This window comes from Sinocyclocheilus grahami, unplaced genomic scaffold (assembly GCF_001515645.1).
Source record: "Sinocyclocheilus grahami isolate Dianchi unplaced genomic scaffold, SAMN03320097.WGS_v1.1 scaffold609.1, whole genome shotgun sequence".
In the NCBI taxonomy this organism is placed as follows: domain Eukaryota; kingdom Metazoa; phylum Chordata; class Actinopteri; order Cypriniformes; family Cyprinidae; genus Sinocyclocheilus; species Sinocyclocheilus grahami.
In genome coordinates, this window is record NW_015505788.1 from 1,240,101 (window position 1) to 1,247,826 (window position 7,726).

Sequence of the window (7,726 nt, forward strand, 5' to 3'; positions counted from 1 at the left end):
CTAAGTGATTGAGGTGTTCTGTTGTTGGATGTAATAATGAATAGCAGTCGTCATTTACTCCCGACATCTGAGCCGCTGAAGACACAGTGGATTACATTGTTTCTGAAGGGAATGCTCCCCCGATCTACATAAATGCGTCTGTGTTCGCACGAATCATTCACGATCCAGCCTCATCTACAGAAGTGAGTATAATGTTTTGTAATTAATCTTTGCAAATGCCTTTCCTAATAATGAGCTAATTAGCAAGTTTCACGATGAATGCGGCTAAAGTAAACAGTCTCTCTGAGAGCAGCTCGGAAGAGAGGGGCGGGGGCAGCAGAGCTCATTAACATTTAAAGGAAAATGCTACAAAACGGCTTTTTCTGAAAAGAGCTGTTTTTGACAAGGTAAAAAGGGCGTTTTTTACACTACCATTAAGAAATTTTAACCAAACTATGTTACAGACTTTTCATTAAGACCCTAAAGAATCATATCAACTTGTGGAAAATGGGCATCCTATGACCCTTTTAAGCGTTGGCTTTTTTCAGATCACTAACTCAGTGAGCAATAATACTAGCAAGCAGCACTAAACACTCACTCAGAGAGTCATAAGTGAGCACCTCTGTCATATGGTGAGCGGAGGGAGGGCCGTGGGGTGTTCATGGGCCGGGGCTTGTGTTATCAGCCCCTCACACTCCCTCCTACTCCAGCAGGGGGTATAATGATCCTCACGCACGTATAATCATGAGACTCCAGTAAGCAAGCTTAAATACAGCCTCCGCTATCATCACAGAGAGCAGGTAGCAGAACAGGCAGAGAGAGAGACCTGTAGGGTCAGCGGTCCTGTGATTAGACTTTTATCTGCGCACTCATCGTTTCTGTGAGAGAACGGCCCCAATCTGGAGTTTAATTGAGTTGAATGTTGTTATCGGAGTCGGGCTGCAGTATTGCTCTCTCTTTCTCTGTCTGTGTCTCAGAGGGAGATGTTTTTTTTTTCCTTCTCTCTCTCTTTTTCTCCAGGCGGGAGGCTGCTTTATATGGAAATAGGCTGCGGAACGATGGAGTTCATATGGAGAAGACAGCTCAAAGTACTGCGAATGTCAAACTCATTTCTGCTCAAGCGCTTTTTGCATTTTTTCCACGCTCGTCTCAGTTTCTAAATAATGCACTTAATGTTTGCTGTTCTTAGCAGAACAGGCAGAGAGAGAGACCTGTAGGGTCAGCGGTCCTGTGATTAGACTTTTATCTGCGCACTCATCGTTTCTGTGAGAGAACGGCCCCAATCTGGAGTTTAATTGAGTTGAATGTTGTTATCGGAGTCGGGCTGCAGTATTGCTCTCTCTTTCTCTGTCTGTGTCTCAGAGGGAGATGTTTTTTTTTCCTTCTCTCTCTCTCTTTTTCTCCAGGCGGGAGGCTGCTTTATATGGAAATAGGCTGCGGAACGATGGAGTTCATATGGAGAAGAAAGCTCAAAGTACTGCGAATGTCACACTCATTTCTGCTCAAGCGCTTTTTGCATTTTTTCCATGCTCGTCTCAGTTTCTAAATAATGCACTTAATGTTTGCTGTTCAGTTTAGTGTCTTTGAACGAAAGAACATACTTACTACATGTTCTTACTACATACTGCCTATACTGTTATTTTAAATGGCAATGTGAAACAGTATGCAACAAAAAACATTTAAAAATCACACACAGTGCATGTTAATTTGGTAATGATTTTGGATATTTTGTATGCAAGCCCATTTCTATCACAGAACAAAAAATAAATCAATAAAAGGGTAATTGTGACTTTTTATCTCACGATTTAGACTTTCTCACAATTCAAGATATAAACTTGCAATTATGAGAAAAACATGTAGAATTAAGAGATATAAACTATATGAATTCTTACTTTTTTCTTAGAATTTTGACTTACCTCTCACGATTCTTGTTTTGTTGAATTAAATAATAATTGCAACTTTTTATCTTACAATTGTGACCTTTTTCCTCATCATTTCGAGTTTATATGTCACAATTTTGACTTTTGCAGAATGGTGAGTTTATATCTCGCAATTTAGAATCATGAGAATAAAGTCTGAATTATGAGATATGTAAATGAATTGCAAGAAAAACAGGTCAGAATTGTGAAATAAAAAGTCACAATTACATTTATGTATTTATTTATTTTCCATGGCGGAAACGTAATTTTGCTTGCCCAAACGAAACATTTAAAAAACACACATTGTATGTACATTTCAGAAATCATTCTGGTTATTTTGTATGAAAGCCCATTTCTGCCATTGAATAAAAAAATAAAAAAATTAACTTTTACTTACAATTCAAGATATAAACTTGCAATTCTGAGGAAAAACTGCAGGATTGAGAGATATAAGCCTTTTTTCTGCTGTGGAATTGAAAAAAAATTTAATTGCAAATTTTATCTCACAATTTGAACTTTTCGTTTTTAGAATGGCGAGTTTATATTTTGCAATTCTGAGTTTGTATCTCGCAAATTATGAGAATAAAATCTGAATTGTGAGATATGTAAGCTCAGAATTGCAAGAAAAACAGGTCAGAATTACGAAATAAAAAATTGCAATTACCTTTTTTATTATTATTCCGTGACAGAAACAGCCTTCTGTAATTTTGCATGCTCAAACTTTGTGTAAAATCAAAGTGCTGCAGTGATGATGCATTTTTTTGTAGGTCAACGCAGAACCTGGTTCCCTCTACAGAAAGCCAATACGATTTTTCCTTTTGCTTTTGATTTACTGCAGAAAATAAGCTGACCAACAAAAGTTTATGATACTTACACGCTTTTTTCAACAAGATAATCTTCACAAATGCACACAACTTTTATGAATTTTGAAGCATAAATACGATTGCCATAGTAAAAATTTTAAGTTAGGCTGTAAATGAAGTACACCTAGTTACACGACTGCAACATTACCACCATTTAGTTTCTGACAGTTCTTTTAGTGTTTATTTAAAACACATTAAAAACTAGAATGGAACAGAATAGAATAGAATAGTTTGCAAGAGTGCAGTCATAAACACAATGAAGTTGTAGACTAGTGAGTTGATGAGTTTTTCTGTACGGTGTGACGATGTTTAATACTCTGACAACCCATTTTAGATGTTTGGTAGCATTTTTCAAGACATAAAAGCTTTTTAAAAAATCACAAGGGTGTATTATGTATTTTATGTTGTAGAATCAAATATAAAAAGATTGTGAGTTTTTGTTAAATACAGACCTTATTTAACCAAAAACCCATTAAAAAATCCATTGACTTCAGGACAATGCAAACTCCTTCTGGGTTTTAGGACTGATCCCTGCAGCACTCTACAGCATGCTAACTTCTGACAGATGAAATAATGAATTAGGATGGTGTTGTAAATGACATGTAAGCAGGCAGTATTGCTTTAGTTCATTTGTCATACTTGAAATGGGAATCGGTTGCATTGCATTTTGGGATACCATACTGAGCACAGTGTGTTCTGATTATACTGTATACAGTATATGCATATCTTGTACGGCGGGTCTGCAAACAGCTGGAAAGTGTCACGATGTGCCTTGAAGTCAGCAAAACGCTGATCAAATTCCTGCTGTAGGTTTTCAATAGCAGAGGCATTGAGAATCACTAGCATTTCATCATTTCATGTGCGGGACTGTTGAGGGTTTTTTTTGTATTTGGCCTTGGTTTGGTCTGTTTTCCTACGCACCTATATTACCTGCAGCTGTGCGAGGTTAATTGTTAATTAACCATTTCATTTGATAAAAAATATGGTCATCAACTGTTGACATCATATACTCGCAGAAACCCAAAAGTCTTCAAGTTAAACTGAACTTTTATTTTGACGACTTGTTGTGAAGAAATTATGAGAGAAATAATTTACAGTACAACTAAAGTACAGTATAATATACTTCTCAATGTAATAATAATGTTTTAATTTTAACAATAAACCTCTGTTGTGCGGCTCATTGTTTGCCAAAAAATAAAAGGAATGTTTTTATTTTATTGCCACCGTTTTTAAGAATTGATATTTTTTCAATCATTAATCCAGAAAAATTCATAGACAACACAGATTTTCTGAAAATAAATAAATAAATAAAAACATTTCATACAGCCATATTATTGTGAAATAATTATGTTGTTAAATTTGTATTCATTCAATTTATTAGACTTGTTTTTTGATTAATAAAATGTATTATTATTTTAATAAAACCATTAAAATCCAGAAAAAAACACTGAATTTGGAAACAAAACAGAATTTGGGAAAAACAAAACAGATTTGAATTGACATAATAAAATGTAAATTCATACATAATGTTAATTAAAACTATAATAAAATGTATTTTTTTTGTTGAACTTTTAATGAATTGTTGTTAAATTGTTTTATGTTTCATTAATTAGACATGCTTGGTTACTAATGTTTAATTTAACCATTAAAATGGAATCACCGAAATGAAGAAAAACCGAATTTGAGAAAATGGATAAATTTTCATAGGGCCTTAATTATGCGATTGTTTTGAACGTCTGTTTGTTCCATCTTTCCGTCGGTCTCTCTTAGAAAGTGATTTTGCTGTTAATTTGTTTGCGTTCTTAAACAATGCCATTCTCACCCTCGTATCAGCCCAAACCTGTACGCTTTCCTTTCATTCGTGGCACACAACAGGAGGTTTAGCTTTCTTCCTTTGTTTGTGTAGGCGCCCTAAACCTAATGCTTGTTTCTCACTTATAGGCTCTCTTCCAAAACCTAGTGAGCTGCCCACATACTCCTGATCCTCCTAAAGGTAGGCAGCATAAAGCTAAGATACCTGCTTCTGACCTCATTCTCTTGCTTATCTTTTGCACTGTTTTCAGTCTTATTCAGACACTATTATCATTTTTGTATTCTGAGTTGGCTTTTATTTTTATATTTTCAGTTTTTATTTAAATTTTAGTCATTTTGTTATGTTCATTTGTCATTGTCAAGTTTAAATTCTAAACTCAGTTGCCCACAATGTCAAGGAAACATTTTTTTTTTTTATGTCAGTTTTAAATTCTATAATTTTAATTATTATTTTTAAAAGTCTGAATCGTTTTAATTTATTTAGAATTAGTTTGTTTTAATTCAGTCACTAATTTAATTTAGTACTTCAACCTAAGTTTATTTCAGTTAGTTGCCAAGGATACAATTCTAATTATCGTTTAGTTAATTTTTTTTCATCTAATATTTATATTTTATTTCAGTTAGTTTTATTTTATTTAGTTTTATTTCAATTAAATATTTGTATTATTTTTTTATTGTGTTTTGCTTTTTATTTGTCTGAATAGTTTAATTTTTATTTCAGTCAGTAATTTTAATACTTCAACTTAAATTTATTTCACTTAGTTGCCAAGGCAACATTTCTCATTTTTATTTAGTTTAGGTTTTTCATCTAATAGTTATATGTTATTTTTATTTCCTTTTATTTCAATTAATAAAAATTTTTTAAATGGAAATTCTAAATAGTTTTCATTAAAAAAAACTGAATTGCTATTGCAACAGATTCAGTGAAACAATCCATTCAATATGGTGGATAAAATGGGAGAGTTCATACTTCAGGCTAATTATAAATGGCATTATTTTCACAAATATGCACCGCTACTGAATGTGTTTTTGTGTTTAATGGAGTTGCACTTTATTTGTTTGTTTAGCAGCAGCATTATTTTATTATCATTGAGATACTATTATAGTTTTTATTCATTTTTAAATTTGTTTATTTTATATTTTCTGTTTTTGTTTTAATTTAAAAGTTTTGAGAATTTTGTTGTGTGTTTTTGTCATTTGTATTATTTATTTATAGTTTTTATAATTTATTAAATTCTGTTTAGTTATTTTAGTGCATTAAGTTAAACGAAAGAAAATAGAATAGAAAATAGAAATATTGCCTTGGCAGCTACATGAAATAAAATAAGTAACTTATTGTATTTTATTATTTAAGTTTATTGTATAATGTGTTTTTATGATTTTAGTTTTAGTTGACTATAATAACTCTGTTGGTAATGGCAAACTCTATTGAAAGCCATTGTGAGGCAAATCTTTATTTGCATAACGAGGTAAGGCAGCTAACTAGGTTTTGAGACAGAGTCTTAGTGTGTATTATCTTGTGTGTGTGTGTGTGTGTGTCGCCCTCACTGAACCCATTTGTGATGTAATTGCACATTAGCTTCATTTGGCAATATTTAAACCTGTTGAACTGAATAATGAACATAAGTGAGTTTTAATATAAGCGATAATAACAGCAAACACAAACCCTCCTTCCCCCACCGTCCTCTGTTTCTGTCTTTAATCGCTTCTGCGCTCGGATGATTGCTTTCTGAAATGACCACTGCATAAATAATACTGGCTAAATTACTTGTAAATGACACTCTGGTATAGTGGATATGAAATACAGGTCCTTGATTCACTCAATTCAAACACAGACCTTGCGGAACAATCAGAGAATATTCACAATTAGACACTGTTAAATTACACCAACAAACAGAGCAAACACACACTCGACGGAGACTCTGATGTCTGTACGACAACATGTTATGGAGGATTTATAAGAGCAATATGAATGATGTTTAATATGAGTTCAAAATCTGTGATCCAACATAACCGCACTTCAGGTTATTATTAGCCATGCGATTTATGGCGTGTGTTTGTCTGCATGTTTATGCATGATGCTGCGCTTTCTGCTTGTCTCCAGTTATTTATTTGTGTTCTGGCATATTGCCATACATAAATCCATATGTAAGATTTCATGGGGTGATGTTTAGCATTTATCTCTCATATGAATAATATTGTGTGGGATAATGCATCAATTGTGATGTTTGTTTGTGCTGTTTAAACAATAAGAAATTGCAACTTTAAAAGGGTTATTTTTCACTTTTGTAGCTTTTTTTCTCTCCCTAGTCCACATATAATGTTTTATTGCACCAAAAACATTTTCTGCTCTCTCTCTCTCTCTCTCTCTGACTTTTAAATATCCGAATTAAACAGGCTGTTTTTGCTGCTGTACCTTTAAGACTTCTATATGCAATTGACTTTGTGTTGCATGATCAATTTTGATTTCTAATCTGATTGTAATTTTAGCTACCAATACAAGTGAAGCATTCTCAGCTCAATTTAGCATATATTAACATGTTGAAATTAAGAGAATAGTTCATCCAAAAATGAAAATTTGCTGAAAATGTACAGTATCTCACAGAAGTGAGTACACCCCTCACATTTTTGTAAATATTTTATTATATCTTTTTATGTGACAACACTGAAGAAATGACACTTTGCTACAATGTAAAGTAGTGAGTGTACAGCTTGTATAACAGTGTAAATTTGCTGTCCCCTCAAAATAACTCAACACACAGCCATTAATGTCTAAACCACTGGCCACAAAAGTGAGTAAGCCTGTCAGTGCTCAGACCATATGCCGCACACTGCATCAAATTGGTCTGCATGGCTGTCGTCCCAGAAGGAAGCCTCTTCTAAAGATGATGCACAAGGAAGCCTGCAAACAGTTTGCTGAAGACAAGCAGACTACTGGTTTACAGATTACTGGAACCATGTCCTGTGGTCTGATGAGACCAAGATAAACTTATTTGGTTCAGATGGTGTCAAGCGTGTGTGGCGGCAACCAGGTGAGAAGTACAGAGACAAGTGTGTCTTGCCTACAGTCAAGCATGGTGGTGGAAGTGTCATGGTCTGGGGCTGCATGAGTGCTGCCGGCACTGGGGAGCTACAGTTCATTGAGGGAACCAT